This window comes from Adiantum capillus-veneris, chromosome 17 (genome assembly GCF_014529385.1).
Source record: "Adiantum capillus-veneris isolate H3 chromosome 17, ASM1452938v2, whole genome shotgun sequence".
Taxonomy (NCBI): Eukaryota; Viridiplantae; Streptophyta; class Polypodiopsida; order Polypodiales; family Pteridaceae; genus Adiantum; species Adiantum capillus-veneris.
Genome location: NC_140947.1, coordinates 43,639,756 through 43,656,773, shown reverse-complemented (window position 1 = coordinate 43,656,773; position 17,018 = coordinate 43,639,756).

Genomic DNA, 17,018 nt, shown 5'->3' with positions numbered 1-17,018 from the left:
CCAACATACAATCAATGATTTCTTATCATACAACTCATCAAACAAAATCAAGCAATTCTTTTTGCTAAAACAAACAATTCTTTTCCTTCTCTACACAAATACATGCTTATTTCTTGTGATTGAACAATCACGTTTCCGGTCGGTTTAAGGTAAGGTCTAAGTTCGTCTTACCAGTCAACATGAATACTATGCAGAATTATAAATTTGTCTTACCGGATTTGCAACGCGTGCGGCTAACTCTTGTGCTAGAGGTTGGACGGCTTCGACTTCTTCTTCGGTTGATGCTTCCGCACGAGATACGTTCGGAGTTGACATGTTTCTTCCCACCTTCCTTGGTGGTGCAACGGCATGGGCGTCCTTATAACTTCGCGTTACACGCTTCGGAGCCATAGCTTCGGAGTAGAGAAAAGAAAAGCGCGTTGTTGGAGAAAGAGAGAGAGAGTGTGTGTTCACCAAACCGGGAGATGGCACTTCGACATTTAGAGATGGAGATGGCTTGAGAGTGAGAGGTTAAGGGAGAGAGGCTTCCTCCGGCGCTCGTTGCAAGAGAGTTTCCGCTTCTGTAGATTTGTGTCTTCAAAGTGAGAGTAGAAGGGTCCTTTATATAGGCCTTAGGGGGTGCTAAAAATAGAAGAAAGAAAAGCTCGCGCGTCGTCGCAACTCTTTAAATAAATAAATAAAAATTGTGACGTTCACAAATCTTATGCACGATTTCTAAAAAGCTCTTACAAGTTCACATTCTATCTTGAGAGAGAGAAGGAAAGAAGTATCCTAATTTTGACTCACCTCTCTTTCTTCCCTAAAAATACTATCTCTAAGCTTTTTCTTCACACATAGAGTTGGTTCCCACATAAACCTATTGTTCCATATAAACAAGGATCATAAATAAATAGATTGCGAACCCGATTTCAATCCGATTGCTCTGATAAACTCATGATGACTCGTAAAATTGAGAATCTCAAAATAACTGAAATGACTTATATGGATAAATGTGGGGTACATTACAGTTCGTATGATTTATTCCCGTTGTTTGCCTCAATCAAGCCTTGGGAAACTTGAGTAAGACCCAATCATTTTCTTTAAATGTTAAGGCCCTTCTGTGTATCAACAACATCTTTTTGTCTTTGTTGAGAGATGGATATAGACTCTTTAATCTTTTGGAAAGATTCTTATAGGTCACGGCTATACTCATTATCATCAAAGATCTTCCCATGTACTTTAAGTAGCAAGGTACTTTTCGGTCTTCCCACTATAATCTCAAAAGGTGCCTTTCCCATAGTAGTATGGGAAGTATTATTGTACGCATACTCTACAAGAGGTAAGTACTTTTTCCATTGTGAGCATTGATCTACTTATGTTAGATTAGTCTTTAGTAGATCGAGAATCATAAGATTGCCAGCTATCTCACTTTGGCTATCCGTTTGTGGGTGATAGGCTGAAGAGAAATTCAATCTTGTACCTAGATTTTCAAAGAGACCTTTCCAGAAATTACTGATCATTCTAGGATCTCTATCTAGCACGATGGATGTTGGCAATCCATGGTGTTTAAAAACCTGAGATATAAAGAGAGTTTCCATTTGGTGTGCCTTAATAGTCTTTTTGACAGGAAAAAAGTGTGCTTGTTTGCTAAACCTGTCAACTATTGTCCATATTCTTGTATTCCAATGGATAGACTTGGGTATTCCTAAGATAAAATCCATGGATATACTCTCCCATGGTGAATTAGGGATTGGAAATGGCTAGAGTAATCCAAGTTGCTTCCCTCTATCATACTTAGTCTTATGGCATACCACACATATTGAAACACGCTCTTGTATGTCCACTTTCATGGTAGGCCAATAGAAGTACATCTCTACTTCTCGAAAACTAGGTTGAATGCCTCTATGTCCCGCAAAGGGACGAGCATGGGATTCATACATAACTTTCTCACGAAGGGAGTGGGTAGCACATAGCCTATTTCCATGGATAAGATAATCATCCTGTAAGGTGATTGGTTCCTATTTTCTTCCCCAAACCAAGGGTTGACATTATGTCTTTAAAGTCAAGGACAGTACCATACTCATCTCTCATAGAAGATAGATCCTTGTGAGTTACTGTAGACATTGCATTAACTTTTGGTCATAATGAAAGTGCATTAGCCACTTGATTATGCTTACCACTTGAAAATTTCATTGTGAAAGAAAATTTTCCCACCTCATTTTCTTGTCAAAAAACTTCGTTTGCATCATGAAGTACTTGAGACTTTGGTGGTCTGTTCGCAAAATAAATGGAGTCCCCAATAGATAGTGCTTCCATGTGTCTGGGGCATGGAGAATAGCTAAAATCTTTTTTCATATATGCCCAAGATCGGTTCATCGGCATTGAGTCTTCAGATCTCATATGTTATGGCATGCCCTTATTGAAGTAAAACGGCTCCAAGGCAATCGCCACAAGCATCACATTAGACCTCAAATGGTTTTGAGAGATCCGGAATCATAAGCATTGGTTGGGAGGTAAGATTCTCTTTGAGCTTGTCAAAAGAATTCTTCTCTTTAGCAGTCCATGATTACTTAACATTCTTTCTTGTTAAGTCATGTCATGGTCCTGCTATTTGAGAGAATTTTTCTATGAAGCGTCTATAGTATGCACACATACCAATGAAGCTTCGTAGCTCATGTAGATTCCTAGATTAGGTCATGATTTTATTACCTCCAAATTTAATGGATCCATATGGATACCATCTTCAGAGATAATATGATGTAAGTATCAAATCTCTTGAAGGAAAAATTCACTCTTCTTTTGATTAATAAAAAACTTGTTCTCCCTGAAAGCTTGAAAAACTACCAAGAGATGTTGTTGGTGCTCTTTCAAAGATTTGGAGTAGATGATAATCTCATCAGAGAACACTCTAGTGAAGTTGCCTTAGGGTCTAAATATTTTATCCATTAAACGTTTGAACATGGTTGGAGCATTTTTCAAACCAAAAGGCATGACTAGATATTCATAAAGATCGAACGTTGTACAAAACGCAGTCTTTACTATATCTTCATTCCCTATACTTATTTGATGATAGCCACTTTTAAGATCAATCCTACTATATTAGGTCCAACCTTGTAGCTTATCAAACACATATTCTACTCACAGTACATGAAATTTGATTTTTATAGTGATACGATTTAGTGCTCAATAGTCCACACACATGCGGTATGTACCATCTTTCTTTTGTATTAAAAGGAGTGGAGAACAAAAGGGAAAGGAGCTAGGCATTTCCATCCCCTTGTCTACCATCTCATGCACTTGCCTCATAATCTCCTCTTATTGAGCTAAAGAAACTCTATGCGGATTTTTATTAGGCAGTGAGCTCTCGGGTAGAAGTTCTATCATATGATCATCATCCCCTTGTTTTGGAGGTAGCTCCATAGAGATTTCATCGATACATACATCTTGGAATCTATTTAAAAAATTAGACAAGTATAATTCTTCTTGATTCCTACCACTTTGTTTTATTAAAACATTAGCATCATTTAGAGACTCTATGAAAAAAGCTTGGAGAAGGAGATGAAGTTCTTTCACTTGGCACTTCACACAATGAGAGTGTGTGTGAGTGTATGAGAGAGAGTATATGTTGCAAGCTAGCCCTCTCCTTGCTTGGGTTGACCCCTCTTCTAGCTCATGCATGAAGCTCATTGGCACTCTCAAGCCTAGCCAATTATAAGCCTTGATCAAGTCAAGCAGTAGAGGTAGCCTTCGGACAACTGTCCTCCTTTCCCCTTTGAGAGAGAGGGCTTGATAAATACCTAAAAATTTAATTTAATTAGCTAAATCCTCATTGGACCTCTCTAAGGGTCAACCAATAGGCTTTAGGCACACCTTGAGGGAAAACTATAGAGGGGCTTGGCATGTGTCCCTTTTGCCTCTTTGAGAAAGGGGTGCCCGTTGGGAGAAGGAGGAGTCATTCAACCCCACCCCCTACTCTCATGGCCTGCCCCCTTCTTTTTAGGCATGATTTTTGACCCAAGCACCTTGCCCCCTACATGCTTAAGCATCTCAAGCACCTTAGTCATCAAGCATGGGATTAGCAAGTGCATGGCTGCTCTCGCTCTCATGCCCCTAGCCTCAAGGGCTCACCCCCTCCTTGTAGGGATTGTGGATTTGACCTTTCAAGCACATGCCTAGCTTAAGCTTGCACCTTAGCTATAGCGCATCTCATGCACTTTAATCATCAAGCACTTTAAGCATAGGCATAGCTTACCCTAAGGTCTAAGGACTTTTAACACTAACCTTTGGAGGTCTTTAATGAAGCTAGCCCTAAGGTCCTCAAGATCCATTAGCTAGCATTTCTCTTTGATAGACCATCACCCATTTGGACCCATTGACTTTGGTCCTATGTTGAGATAGATCCATAAGCACATGTCTATATTCTAACTCTTGTTCCCATTTAGTCTCCCACATTAAATGATCAATTAAATATGAGAAAATCATTTGGGCTAGTTAGATATTAGATTTTATGAAATTACATCTCTCTTGAAATCATAGTCGTCCTCGACTACGAGGTAAAGAAGATAAAGTCTCAGTCATTGGTTGGAGTTTCTTAGCGGGTAGAGGATCCCTTTTTACCCTATGACATCATTCCAAGATGGATTACTAATCTATTTGGGGCTTGTGAGGCTTATCTTCTGTAAGCATGTCTATCCTTTAGTCCATATCATAGTTCCAAAGTAGAATGAAAATTTCTACTTGGTGTTCAAGAGATGTTGTCAACACAAACAGGATTCTAAGCATGCATACTACTTAAATTTGTGCACAATAAAAAGAGAATTAGTCTTATAAGACAAGAACATTGATCATTTAAAAGAAACATTTACATTTGCTTACTCTAATTTAGCATTGTAAGCATTGACAAGGTTGATACTATCCTTAAGCTATAATCCTTGCATCCATCTAGCATCTTCAAATGGATAATTTTTGAACTTAATAATGATGGGGAGAGGAGCCATGGAGGGTGCCAGCGATGAATCACCATGGCTATGGCAGAGGAGCATGCAGAGATGAATGAGAGAGAGAGAGAGAGAGAGAGAGAGAGAGAGAGAGAGAGAGAGAGAGAGAAGGTTGATACTATCCTTAAGCTATAATCCTTGCATCCATCTAGCATCTTCAAAAGGATAATTTTTGAACTTAATAATGATGGGGAGAGGAGCCATGGAGGGTGCCAGTGGTGAATCACCATGGCTATGGCAGAGGAGCATGCAGACATGAACGAGAGAGAGAGAGAGAGAGAGAGAGAGAGAGAGAATTTGACACAGTTGGAGAACAAAAAAAAAAACTCACGCTATGCTTATTGATAAATGTGTAAACAACCTTACAGTATATAAAGCCAACCTTGCCATGCACAAGCCATGCAAACTAAAACTTGGGTTGACTCTTACCTGCATGCTATAAGGGATTTTCCCACAGGCTAGACACACAAGGGCTTGCATACCCAACAATCCCCCCCTCAAGCCTAAACTAGATAGGTCACTCTCATGATACCTCGATTTTTTGGTGTACTCGTCAATTGTGAGTTTCAGGTTCTCTCACAACCAAGGATTTCTGGTTTATCCATAACCTGGTACTATGATAATAACCCCCCCTTGAATAGATAGGGTGTAGGCCAAATATTTATCTACTAAAAATGGAGTTTTTGGTTCACAAACAAACCTTGGGTTTAAGGTGTACCCAGTAACCTCACAAGAAGTGGGATAAAAATGGGACTTGAGAACAAAAACTGATAAACAGGGAGGTCTTACCACTCATGTGTGACAGTGTCTAGAGCCCGTACAATTTTGATATGATGATAACTGACAAGCATGAGAATAACTGACAACAGATAATGTAAAAGGAGGCTTTAACTAGAAAGTATATGATTATGTTGACAACCATAACAAAACTTGAGAAATCTAGAACAGTCATCATGCAAAGATTCTCTAACTGATGATGTAAACTGGTCACCTCTCTCAAACTTGTCGATTTTTTATGCCATGTATGAATCTTCAACTCCGAATTTTTGTTCATGGTAGAAAACTTGCTTTCCTTGTCCTTGTCATTAAGCTTCTGATAGCCACAATAGCGCTTTGATATGATCTTAATCACCACCGTCGTCGTCAAGCTTAAAGTCATAGGCTTGTGGTGTCTGAGACGCGTACAAAATCTCTTTGCTATCTATGCCTCAATGATGCATAAACACCATTGTGAACCAGCTTCACAATCTTGACCGGCCTTTGGGTGGTAGGAAGGTCTTCTAGGTCAAGGCATCATCGACGTTCCAATTAAAACTATTCGTTGTATGAATAATCCCTTGAGTAGGGCAATAAGGTGGTCACCTTTTAAAGATAGTGTGAATATTCAAATAAAAACCGAACTCTATGTGCACAGACAACATTGCCGAAGGCAATTTGCTTCTGGACAGCCAGTAGAGGCCGAACGGGGTGATTGTCTGGTGTCGAGAGTTGTGGTTTAGGCCAAGGCGAGTCTGATGATAGGGCTATGGCAAGATCCGTACAGGTCAACGAGTTGGCTTTCTCCCTCTGTGAGCGGCAGGTCCCGCGAGGCTTCTTGAGCACAGCCCTCGAGACTCTGATACCACTTGATGGGGAGAGGAGCTATGGAGGGTGCTAGCAGTGAATCACCATGGCTATGGCAGAGGAGCATGCAGAGATGAGCGAGAGAGAGAGAGAGAGAGAGAGAGAGAGAGAGAGAGAGAGAGAGAGAGAGAGAGAGAATTCAACATAGTTGGAGAACAAAAAAAAAACAACTCACGCTATGCTTATTGATAAATGTGTAAAATACCTTACAGTATATAAAGCCAACCTTGCCATGCACAAACCATGCAAATTAAAACTTGGAGTGACTCTTACCTGCATGCTATAAGAGTGTTTCCCACAGGCTAGATGCACAAGGGCTTGCATACCCAACAAATAAGATATTGTCGGATAATCTTACCATGTCATAGTACCTTGACCTCATGTCAAAGGAAAGATTTGGGTTGTAGCACTTCTTCTTGATCTTTGATTTCTTGGGGGTCTTCAATAGTTGGGTTTGTTGGTGGCTCTCCTTTGTAAGGCTTGAGCAAGATCGCATGAAAAGAATTGTGTATGATCCAATGGTTGGGAAACTAGAGTTGATAATCCATGTCATTGATTGGCTTCAAGATTTGAAAGGGACCATGGTATCTTTCTACAAGTTGGGTTCAATAGTTGGGTCTTTGTTGGGGGGGGTTGTTGGTGGCTCTCCTTTGTAAGGCTTGAGCAAGCTCGCATGAAAAGCATTGTGTATGATCCAATGGTTGGGAAACTTGAGTTGATAATCCATGTCATTGATTGGCTTTAAGATTTGAAAGGGACCATGGTATCTTTCTACTAGTTTAGCAAAATACTTTTGATGGTCCGTAGGATTTATACCCGTTGTTTGCCTCAATCGAGCCTTGGAAAACTTGAGTAAGACCCAATCATTTTCTTTGAATGTTAAGGCCCTTCTATGTTTATCAGCAGTAGTCTCTTCGCTTTGTTGAGAGATGGATATAGCTTCTTCAATCTTTTGGGAAGATTCTTGTAGGTCGTGTTGTCAGGAATTTTTTTCATAAGCATGAAGTCACTAAGTCATGCCAAAAAACTTGCCCACTAGCTTCATGTATATATGTGTACATAGCCCTACAAGTTTTGGAAGTGGCCTTGTAAAAATTCATGTACAAAGCTGTGATTTTTCCAAGATTGAATACTGATGTTTTGGGTTGTTCGAGACTCCAAAATATGGTTTTTAATAAGTATTTTCAGCCATGCTTTATAGCTTGTGAATCAGACTTGTACATCATGAGTTATGAGCATCCGAAGCGGGAGGTCTCAACATAGAAGGTGATTACGGGTGCATGTGAGAAGGGCAACTAGGCCAACTTGGGGGTCTAAGAGTAGAAATTCTAGATTTTTATATTTTTGTAGATAGCCGAGGTGATGGGCTTTGATCCGTGTGTTACATTGCGTCATTCGGTGATCGGAGCAGCAAGGTATGCCTCGGAGAAAATTGTCCAAGAAGTCCTCTCATGCTTTGGGAGAAGCTGGGAATTTTTGGGGAAGTTGGGAAGCTTGGAGGATGATGCCAAGTGGCAATAGAGTAATCCCACATGGGGGGGAGAAAGTGGAAATTGGAGGGTATAAGGGGGGGAGTGGGTACCCCTAAGGGTGTATCAAAGGAGCTAATGGAGCTTCCTTGCCTTGCTTGTGAGGGCTCGTGGAATTTGGGGGAGGTAAGGGTGTCCATTTTAAGTTCCCACTAACTGGATAGGTGCCTCACCATATTTTTGGTCCCCAGACACTTGCCCCCACCTCATTCCATGGTCAAATGGTCACCGACAGCTCATTTTTGACCCAAAAAATGCCAAAATTGGACTAACTAAAAGGTGCCCAGGGAGAGAAGCATGTCAGCTAAGAGGACAGAGAAAATCCCTTGGGATAAGAGACAAAAAAAATCCCTTTTAATAGCTGAAATTCCCTGCACACCTTTTTTCCTAACAGAGACTAGCTTTTTCGGAGCTTTTGAGAGAGACCCCATCTTCGAAAGCTTGTAACTCTCTCGTCTGTTGTCGTAATCAAGCATATGGATACTCTACGGAGGTCTACATGACACAAGATTTGTTTTTATGATCTTGGTTTTCATCAATTTTAATCATGGTTTGGGTTAGAGCTGTTTCCCGCCCAACTTTACAGGTGTTTGGCATAGGTGTTTTCCACAACTTACACTACAAGAGGCTATTCATATTAGCGACGCTCACACAGCGACGCTTTAAAAAAAAATTCCCGGCGTCGCTATGAGAGTCTCTATGACCGTCGCAAATTTACAAAGAAATTTGCGACGCTCATAGCGACGTCGGCTGGGCTAAAAAAATAACCGAGCGCGCCCAAAAACTCAGATCTCAGATCTGAGTTTTTCGGCGCCCTCAAGCAAGGAGCAGGTAACGCTCTCCCTCACTCTCTCTCTCTCTCTCTCTCTCTCTCTCTCTCTCTCTCTCTTTTTCTTCTCCACACACACACACACACACACACACACACACACGAGGAGAGGAAGGAGAGCCAGGTATGCTCCTTCCCTCTCCTCATTCTCATGTTCCCTTCCCCTCTTTCTCTCTCCCTCTCTCTCTCTCTCTCTCACACACACATACACACACACACACATAGTGTTTTTGAGAGAGAGAGAGAGAGAGAGAGAGTACAAACAAAAACAAAAACGCACACACACATACATAAACAAAGAATGCACACACACATTGAGAGAGAAAAAGAGAGAGAGAGCATGCATAAACAAAAAACGCACGCATTGAGAGAGGAAAAGAGAGAGAGAGAGAGAGAGAGAATATGCATAAACAAAAAACGCACACATTGAGAGAGGAAAAGAGAGAGAAAACATGCATATGATCCAAAAAAACGCACACACATTGAAAGAGAAAGAGAGAGAAACTAATTTAACGTCGTAGGAAACTAATTAAAATTAAAAGACCTAAAGATCTAGCCGACGAGGAGTTGAACTCAAGACCTATTATTCAAGAGGGAAATGGCATAATCAATCTATCATACTTGGCATGGGTGATAGAAAGGTTATACCATTTATCTCTTTTTATTGGCACACACATCCACACACGCGCACACACACAAGAAGAAGAGAGTTATAACGTCGTAGGAAACTATCTTAAAAGACGTTAAAGATTAGGTTATATGTAAACTTACATTAAATTAGATTTAGATTTATTTTTAACTAGATTTACGTTTATTTACGCTAGATTTAGATTTACGTTATATTAGATTAGATTTAGGTCTCCATAGACTGCGATGCCTGCATGAAGCGGGTGAAGAAAGCCCTCAATGGAATATAGGGTATTGCTACCTTCACTCATGGTGGGCTCCGTCGATCCAAAAGTACTGGTGAAATGTCTTCAGAAGATAGGGAAGAAGGTGGATCTTCAGGGCGGCAAGAGTCACTACATCCCCGACACAATGACCATCTAGACAACCTCTAGTCATTCAACAGCAACTTCAAAGTTAGTAACAAGAGCAAGAACGGTCTAAAGGGCCAATTGCTGTCGTCAGATGTGGATGGAGATGAAGCAGCGTCACCGCCGGAAGTTAACTCTCACATCTTTAGTGATGAGAATGCCAACTCTTGCCGAGTTATGTGAAAAATTATGTGTTAAATCAGTTTTAAGGTTCTTATAATCCCTGTTAGTTTAGTTCTTTGTTTTTAATATAACATAATTTACGTTAGATTTAGATTTATGTTATATTAGATTAGACTTAGGTTTATTTAGGTTTACCCACACACAGACACACACACACACAAGAAGAAGAGAGTTTTAACGTCGTAGGAAACTATCCCAAAAGACGTTAAAGATTAGGTTAGATGTAGACTTACGTTAAATTAGATTTAGGTTTATTTTTAGTTAGATTTACGTTTATTTAGATTTACGCTTATTTACGTTAGATCGAGTCCACGCAAGAATTACTTACGGTTTAGGGTTTAGAGTTAGACGAACAGTGAAAAGATCTACTGTGAAAAGATGTTAAGATGTTGTGAAGTGCTACAGCTAGAGAAGAGGCAAAGGTGTTTTGTCCACTACATGCAGTATCATGTAGACGTGGGTGTGTAGATTTCTCGTACCCACAAATATAGGTATTGACCAATAAAGACGAGATTATAACCCGGTGGTTCTGATCTCCGTGCACCTCTAGACCGAGGTGTGCGGGGATTGGACATGACTAGAGAATGTGAGGTAAAGAGAGAGAGAGAGAGAGAGAGAGAGAGAGATAAGACGAAGAATGCCAATAGAATATTAAATTTGTTGTCCAGGTTATAAGTTTTTTATCCTCATTATGAGTAGCGACGAGGATGTGGGACCGTCCAACCGAAACACCTATCTCTCAACGAGGGTCTTATATCCTTGTAATCAATGCAAGCATGCTGTGCGACGGACAAGACGTGTTTCTTTGCAGCACGTTCGCGAATTTGGCGAGTTCGATCCATCTATTATAGATCGAGTTGTTGCCAATTATAACTCGTCGGACTCTGACGCTGGCCAACAAGCAGCAATCTTGCAACCCAATAGACGTGTTCGCAGGCGCTTTGGTCAAGCAGCATATGTGAGGCCACAAGATGTAGCCTCTGACAGCTCGGGGGATGATCATGCAGAGCACATTCCCAACGAGGCAATGTATGAGCCCGAGATTGATGAAATGATCGAGACGATCATGGATTCAGAAAGGCTTATCTATGATGATATGAAAAGTGAAGCCGATACGCCATTGTATAATGGAGCGCGTATGTCTAGATTGAAAGCACTCCTGGTTCTTCTCAACATGCAGACAAAGTTTGGATAGAGTGACACTAGCGTCACAGCGCTTTTCAGGTGATCTATTAGAATTAGTTTACAAAAATAAAACTCTTAATGTATAATGATCTGATAGATTTTTACACGACTGTATCATATTTTTATGTTGTGTAGATTGTTGAAAGAGCACATACTACCAGCTGACAATGTGATGCCAGATTCCCGAGATGAAGCAAGAAAGATTTTGCGAAACTTGGGGATGGATTACAATTCTATCCACGCTTGTCCTAATGACTGCATTCTTTTCAGAGGGGAATACATAGACATGGAGAAGTGTCCGAAATGTGATTCCGAAAGATATCGAGTAGATCTCCACGGGACAAAAAATTCCACAAAAGGTTTTGCGACATTTCCCTCTGCTTCCTCGCATCAAGCATTTCTTCGAATGTAAGTCCATGGCCGCCCTAGCATCATGGCATGAGGAGAATCAATCTTCGGATGGTGTGCTACGAATTCCTGCAGATTGCATAGCGTGGAAACATATAGATGGAACATGGTCGGATTTTGCCAGGGAAGCTCGAAATTTGCGCTTAGGCCTGGCTATGGATGGCGTAAATCCATCTGGTCAAAGATCAACATCTTACAGTGTATGGCCCGTTGTCATCGTCAACTACAACATTCCCCCGTGGTTGACTACGAAGAAGGGGCACCTATGGCCAAGCTTGATTGTGCCAGGGCGATATAAAATGGGGAATATGGATGTGTATCTTCGTCCACTATTGGAAGAGCTACAACAATTGTGGATTGGCATAGAGGTGGTGGATATGAGCTGACACACAGGACGACGGAATGCTTTGATCAGAGGCATTCTAATGTGGACCATGCATGACTATCCCGGGCTAACAGAATGCTCAGGTGATCTATTGACACTCCTCACTCAGACACTGTAAATCTTGTTTTTTTCCATAGTTGATCTATTATCATGTGTATACATGCAGGGCTTCAAACAAGCGGATACAGAGCATGTGTCACATGTGGACCTAGACTGAATGCACGTAGGGCACCCTCACTGAAGAAGCAAATCTACGAAGGTCATCAAGCGTATCTTCCAGAGAATCATGTGTTACGCGACGGCTTTTTGGGAAGAGAGCCACCAAGGATGTCTGCACAAGCATGGTTAGAGCAGAAGGAGATGTGCGATGACGGATTGCCTCCAGGGATGAAGAGACTATCTCTATGGTACGAGTTACCATACTGGCCCCGACTCATGATCAATCACTTGCTCGATCCAATGCACATATTCAAGAATGTGGGTAATCTACTATGGGACCATCTGACCAGCAAGAAAGATACTTTGGGAGCTAGAGTTGACCTTAGAAATGTGGATCGTATGGAGCAATATTGGCCGCAAACAGCGTCTGATGGATCGATAAAACTCCCTAAAGCACCATGGATTTTCACAGGAGCCCAAGAACGCAAAGTAAAAGAGACCATTCGATCTTTGCGGACCCCCACTGGCGTAATGCACTCGCTCCGAACGTGTTTTACTAAAGAAGGAAAGCTTACCGGTTTGAAGTCACACGATTGGCATAAAATGTGTCAGGTACGTTCATAGTGGACTTTAATATCATTGCATAAAATGTGGACTTTAATATCATTGCTGCACATACTTTACAGTTTATTTTACCGGTTGCCATTGAGGGATGTTTGTCTCTCGACATCCGTAACACAATCTACAAACTTGCAAAGCTGGTGTCATGGATCTCACAAAAGGAGATCAACGTAGACTCCATACCATTCGCCAAACTAAATGCTGCGGAGCTTGTGTGCATGTTTGAGAAACATTTTCCTACTACAATGCTAACCATTCAGGTGCATCTTCTTGTTCACATAGTTGATGAGGTGGAAATAGGTGGCACAGTTCATTCCATATGGATGTTCTTCTTAGAGCGTTTCATGAAAACGCTTAAGGGATATGTGCGTCAAAAGGCACGTCCGGAGGGTAGCATGGCAGAAGGTTGGTTGGTATCAGAGTCCCTAGTGTACATTGGAGAGTGGCTAGACGGATTTGATAAATCCCGGGACACGCTATGGCGAACCATAGATGATGAGCGCATATCTGGGATTGTCATGTGCAATCTCGGTGTTGAGAAGAAGATGACGGAAGATCTAGAGGCTAAAATCAACCGATTTTGCATGCTTCACAATCCAGTGATGCAAAAGTGGATTTCACAATATGAGGATGCAAAGCAAGAGCGACAAAGGGCACAAATCGAGTGGAGACGGGGAAGACGACCACCGATGCACTATCCAGCGGTTCTGGAGAGCCTACCAACCTTCATGAGCTTAAGATGGTTGCACAACCAATTGAAAAGCGCACAACAATGCGGTGACGAAGTGACTGAAGAAGAGTGGGAGTACCCTCGGGGTTGCGCGACCAAGGTAAGTTTGCAATGTACGACTAGCAAGTGACTTTATTTATAAACGTTTGAACGGCCACTCATAATCTTTGTTCGTTGTAGTATAAGTCATACACAGCAGCATGGTGTAAAGGTCGACATTTTAGGGTGGAACGAATCGACAAAAAGCGTTTTACTCAAGATTTTGGAATCATGGCAAAATTTGAACAGTCTAGTCGACGACGTTCCTCTGATGCAGATCCTGTGGTGGCGGAACTCACTTACTTCGGCACGCTGCAAGAGATTTTGAGGATCGATTACAGAGGATTTTTTGTCGACTTGTTCGACGTGCAATGGTTCAAGATAATCATGGAGGGTCGCAACGCTACTGTGCGTAGAGGAGAGTCTGGTTTTCTTGAGGTGGATTCTACTAAGAAATGGACTGACCTAAGAGACACTTTCGTACTACCCGAGCATTGTGAACAAGTAAGTATGTAAATAGTTAACATCCCCCTTTTACAAGTTATGTGCTTGAAAGCTCTCATGTAAGTTATGTGGCTCTGGCAGGTAATATTTCATCCTACAAAGTCTACATCAAACTGGTGGTATGTCATAGAGGTAGCCCCTCGTAGTGCAAGGACGTATGAAGGCTACCATGTGCCAATCACAACGACATCAATGGAGGAGATCAGAGAAGATGCTCAATCAGAAGCAGTTGCGGTGGTGCCAGACGAGCATCAAGATGCTACTACTCTATATGGGGTGCATGCAGAGGAGCTACAAAATGAAACAGAGGATATGTGTTTAAACAGAGAGCTCTATATAGATATAGGAAGTTATGCTGAGTTATGCGAGGATGAGAGAGAGATCTCTTAAAGCCACAAATATTGTATTTGAACAATTTTGCTCCGTGTTGTAAAAGCTCTGGCTCTCTAAGTACCTTCCATGGTGTATAACGCTCTTTTCTACTCGCGCTCACATCTTTTGATTGAAAATTCCGGTGTTTCGACTTGCCTCTTCTATCACTCAATTCATTGCGTCATTGTATTTATATGCGTCATTACGTCATTGTATTTAATGGTCTTTGCGTCATTGTCTACTCTATTCATTCAATATTAAGTTTAAATATTCGTGTGTTTAATGCAGGTATGGATGATGAGGAGTTTCTTTCTTCTTTGTCACCGCAGCAGAGACAGTGGTACGTGGAGCGTCATCGCTCTGGCGCATCATCGCGTGTTCCTACTCCATCCGCATCTCCCTCTCTTTCGAAGCATTCGGCGCGCTCCGAAGCTTCGGCGTCGACGAGACGAGCTTCACACTCGTCTAGACACCGGCGCTCTAGTGGTGGCGGTGGCGGTTGTTGTGGGGATTCCGCCACCGATGCCTCCACACCGCCTCGTGTTCGACGAGGCTCTTTACCCTCTCCTTCTTTGCCCGCCCCCACACCAGCCACAGCATCGCCATCTACGCCAGGTTTTGCACGGCTGACTGTTCCTAGAAGCTACACACCCCTACCTACTCCGCCAGGAGCCACCCCACTCGACACTCCTCGCTTCGGGGCCCAGACGCCGGTGGAGACACCTGACGTCCGTACCCCCATCGACACGCCGCTAGAGACCCCTGCCGGGACACCCAGGTTCACGCGTCACCGGCCAGAGGGCTTGCCTTACTCTGTCGACATCAGCGGCGGCATCATCATGGATGATGACGGCAAGAAGGTGATCTCGCGCATGCGTGGTCTTTGCTCTCAGCTGTTTAGACACTACATACTAAACAAATGGAGTGAAGTACCAAGTGATTTAAAAAACAGAGTCATCAGCATACTTCATGATGAGTTTCCCGTTCCAACACGGGATCAGCGCTTCAATGAAGACCTGATGAAGATTCGAATGCGCAAATACTGCAAACACAAGCGTTCCGAAGTGCAAAAAGCAATCAAGAATAGGTGGAACAGGCCAGATTGGCTGGCCAAAGAAGATTGGAAGAATGCGAAGAAAGCAGCGCGCGAGAATCCCGACAAGTGGAAGCAACAAAAGGATGCAGCCAGAGCGCGAGTAGAGGCAGGGAGCTCACACCACTTGGGGAGCGGTGGATGGGCATCATTTGAGGCCGATTTTGTAAGTGTTTTCACATTGCTCTTTATGTTCGATAGTTTAGGGTTTATGAGTTTTTTAATTCTAACATAATGAAATCTTTGTATGTTTTGACAGCGGTCGATGACAGGACGTGATCCCACACCGTACGAGCGCGAGTACGCAGGCAGGAAGGGCTTAAACGCCCTGATGGACATTCTCAATTCTCACGGCGGCATGGTTAGTATTAGGGTTTACTCTTTTTTATTTTTTGTATTGTTTTATAAATGTCGTTATATGTTTATACTTACTGAAAGCTGTCTTATTGTCTTTTTTTGCAGAATCCGGCAGATACGCCGCTTGGACGCGATGAGACGTCTGACTAGACGACGTCAGTTTAGCCGTAGCTAGATAGCATTAGTTTAGGGTTTCTCATAGCTTATGTATCATGAGACGGATTTTATACGTCTTTTTGAACCATGTATATTATTACATTTGTCACCGTAGTTCCTTTTGCCAATCAATTCTTTATGCCTATGATGTTGTACAATTGTCATTATTACATTTGCCAATCAATTCATTTTGCCTATGATGTGTACAATTGTCAATTTTGCAAACAATGCGTTTTGTGGGTGACTATTTTGGGTCTATTATCTACCCTTGCACTTTTTTTAAAAAGTGAATCAAGTACAATATGGTTGATGGGTGGCAGGGCATTCAATGCCCTGCCACCAAAAAAAAAAATCTCTCGGGCGTTGCTATAAGCGTCGCTATAGTCTTCTGTGTAAACGTCGCTATAACCGTCGCTATGAGCGTCGCTATGTGCGTCGCTATATAGCGACGCCTATAGCGACGCTCGTAGCGACGGTTTTAGCGATGCCGGGGGTTATAAAAACCCAGTGTATTTCCGTCGCTAACAGCGTCACAAGAGCACACAACCTCTTGTAGTGTTAATAGTGTTTCCTTTCGATGGTGTGGTGTGTGCAAGGCTATAGAGGTTCTTGTTTTCCTTATTGTTTCCATGCTAACATTGTTTTGGTGCCCCCACAGAGGAGAAAGTGCTCCTACGCTCCAATTCCTATGAAATATGTCTATTCTGCAGGCAGTGAATATAAAAGGGATGTGGGTCCTTATGGACAACCGCCTATGTATGTGCAAATTGTGGACAACACTTGAGGCAGTCATATAATTGGATTGAAACCTTTGGAGGGTCATGAGGTTTTG